Source organism: Octopus bimaculoides, chromosome 3 (assembly GCF_001194135.2).
Source record: "Octopus bimaculoides isolate UCB-OBI-ISO-001 chromosome 3, ASM119413v2, whole genome shotgun sequence".
In the NCBI taxonomy this organism is placed as follows: Eukaryota; Metazoa; Mollusca; class Cephalopoda; order Octopoda; family Octopodidae; genus Octopus; species Octopus bimaculoides.
The window spans coordinates 24,222,110-24,225,776 of NC_068983.1; the positions used below are offsets into that span (position 1 = coordinate 24,222,110).

A 3,667-nucleotide genomic window follows, 5' to 3' on the forward strand; every position below is an offset into this window, starting at 1 on the left:
ACATTTAAAAAGTAACCCTAAAACAACTGATTTCCGTCAATTTCGTTGAAGGGTATTCTAGTTCGGGCTCGAATGACCGAGCATTGCACAGATACGCGAATCCATAATTTAAATTGCCTGGTAAAATCAGTGATACAATGTAGGGAAGCCGGTCCCTTTGGATTATATAGTCCAGCCACACAGCTTTCCACACAAATTCCGCCCACCCAGTTTCACTCGGAGTTTTTGGGAGAGACACTTTCCAGAAATGTCATAGTAGGAATCGAACACGAGACGGACTGCTTGTGAAGCGGATGTCTTAACCATTGGCTAGAGCACGCTTACTATGTAATGTGAGCACGTACACTGTTTAGGACCCAAGTGAGCCCTTGTCATGCGAATCTTTTGATCTAACGTTTCAGCGAGTCAACTTGTCTTTAGTACATCTCGGAGTATTATGTACAATATTTCCTTTCCTTTTTGGTGACTATAGTGGGATTTCATGCAGATTTAGCGGCTATTTCTAGCACGCCGCGCTACTAAATAAAGGCACCCTTCGATGGTTTTGTCATAGGTATTCGAAGCATGTTTGAAAGATTTTCATCGTGTTTAGTGGAGAGACGTCTGAATGAACACATGTACATGCTAATATATACAAGTAAAAAAAGAGTAAATAATGCCAAACGCCTTATACTTTGGGACATAGATGGGTTTTAGTCGATATAATCGACCCCCAATATCTGACTGGAGTACAGAAGGATGAGAAGCGAAGTCGAATCGCCAGTTAAAATAACAACCGAAGAGGGAACATCTGGGCCTACGCCCGCTCTATTAAAAATACCCTATCATTTTAAGGAAGTACACCTTCAATAATAGCTTGAAAGAATTTCTCGGGCTGGAACGCCTTTAATCATTGGTCAGCTTGATGTGAGAGCTGGCCTGTGGTTAAATACGAACAAATAGTAACTACATCGCTTGTATACGTACGTGTATTATATGTGTATGTGTGGGTTTTTGTTGTTGTTGTTGTTTTTCGTGTACCACAAATAAATACAACGCACGCGCAGACACGGAACATGCAAAAAGAAAAAATAAGGTCATCAGCTGTTTAAATGACCTGGATGAATTAATGCATATGTGTGTGTTTGTGTACTTAATACAATACATATATATATATATATATGTTTGTGTTTATAACCCACCACCACCATCACCGCTTGGTCACCCGGTGCTGGTTTGTTTACGTCCCCTTAACGTAGCGGTTCGGCGACACAGACCGATAGAAGAAACGTTAGGTTTCAAAATAAGTTCTAGGGTTGATTTGTTTACTAAACTCTTCAAGGCAGTGTCCCCGTACGGTCGCAATCCAATGACTGGAACTAAAATACAATATATATATATATATATATATACACACACACATACATACAGAGCAAGAGAGAGAGAGAGAGAGAGAGATGTGTGTGTATTTGTGTGTGTTTTATACAGTGTATAATGTGTACAAATTCCAAAGTCCCATCACTTCTGGTTTAAAGTCAATAGGGGCACATTCTTTATCAGCCTAAACTTGGTACATCCGTCCATCCATATATATATATATATTTATTCGTTGTTCGTTTTACATTTCGGCGTCTTTCCTATAAATTTAGTCGTGTGTGCCAACTCTAGTTATTTTCTTCCTTTCTCCTCTCTTCATCTCTGTGTCGTGTTCATTCAACACCTTGTCAGGCGTGAAGTCATAGTTTACAGGTGTGAAAGTGAGGTGGCCGAATGGATAAGTTACTGGACGATATACTGTTTAGCTATAGGATACAGGTTCGAGTGCAAAGTGCAGGCGTTTCGTTTTGTTTCCGTACAGACAACTTCAGTTTACATTGCCTCTGTTGACTTAGTTACCTATGTGATGATATGCCGACGTCGTCGCCAAAGGGAAAACAGTGGAGTTTTGGAATAGTTCTCCTTCAAAGTTCCATACCTCATGGACTATGAAGAGTAGAATTTTTTTCTTTCATTTTTCAGTGTCCCTGTATTTCATAGAACAGACATTACTATTCCGAAAAAAATTATTTCTACTATTTAAGAAACAAAAGATTATATTTTTCTTCCTCACCCCAACTTCTGTACCTCTTTTCTTTCCCATGAGCTATGGAAATCTGAATATCAGCTATTACAGTATTCCACCTGGAGAAATTTATTTTGTTTTCTTTCCTCTTAGAAAAACAGAGAGCCTCTATCCAGCTGCTCGACTGTCTAGAAATAGTAGCTAAGTATCTCTAAAATCACACTCTGTTGTCACCTGCGTGAGAAGTATTTTACATATGCAGTCCTACATATATTGCTTTAGAAAATAAAGGGAAATACGTAAGACTAAACAACGGTGCAAACCAGACCCAAAAGCCTTTTCCGGGGAAGAAATTTACAAATTTGAGCCCCAACAAGTGTTTGCCAACCTCCACTTCTCCGCGATCACCTTCTTATTTCACATTTTGAAGTATCTCGTTTGTCTATATAACACCTTACCTACTCTGTCTATTCTTATCTTACGCATGTTTTCTTTATCGTTTTCACCTATGTGAACATGCCTCGACTTGTCTTGGCTGGATATCACGAAACTAGTCACAATCTTAAAACATTAACACTTCCTGAAACACACGAAACGATATCATCATGATATCAAAACAATATATTCTCACTAAACACCAAAACTGCTTTGTGTCACGTCAAGCGGATATGCGATTCTCTTCCTGGATAAATATGTCAATAATATAATAACAGGCAACAAACCCAAAATAGTATTAGGTGAACTGGGACACAGAGAATTTAGAATTAGGTGGTAGATTAGCAGAAACTTTAGTGTTAGGCGACATGCCTGTTGCATTCAGTTTAAGGTCCTTTTATGTTCTGAGTTCAAATTCTGCTGAATGCACGTTTACCTTCCATCTGACAGATTCAGTAAAAATATTCCTATAAAGCATTTTAGATCTTGCCTCCGTTAGTTTACGTGTAAGCAGACAAACCAACACCGGTTGTCAAAACTATTTGCATGTATATATGTATACAACGGGCTTTTTTCAGTTTCCGTCTACCAAATCCACTCATAAGGATTTAGTCAGCCTGGGACTATGACAGAAGACACTTGCCCAAGGTGTCACGCTGTGGGACTGATCCTGGAACTACATGGTTGGGAAGCAAACTTCTTACCACACAGCCACACCAGGAATTTATATACAAAAGGGGAAAAAAAAACTTTGTATAGTGGGAAATTGTACAATGCATACAGGAACACAAGAGAACGCAAAAGAATAGGAAACAATAATTCGTTGTGGTATACATATCTTATTCAGCAATTTCGTTCTCTCTCCATGAAGACATATATACACATATATATAAATATATATCTTTTATTTTGTTTTAGTCATTAGACTGCGGCCATACTGGAGCACCACTTTGAAGAAATTTAGCTGAAAGTATCAACTTCAGTAGTTATTTGGGTAAATTTTGGGAAGTACACACGCACGCGTTTCACTAAGAAAAAAAAAAAAACTCTCGGGTTTTTTGTGTTCAATCATTTGTTAAACCCCAGTACTTATTCCATCGGTATATTTTGCCGAACCGCTCAGTTACGGGGACGTAGACACACCAACACAGCTTGTCAAACGGTGGTGGGGGACAAACACACGTTATATAT

The 3,667-nt window shown here is 38.7% G+C and overlaps 1 protein-coding gene across 1 annotated transcript in view; it reads left to right on the forward strand.

Moving 5' to 3' along the window:
• The window catches only part of LOC128247270 (DAZ-associated protein 1-like), a 226,130-nt gene that overhangs the window by 2,641 nt on the left and 219,822 nt on the right, over positions 1 to 3,667 (forward strand). The window lies entirely within an intron of this gene.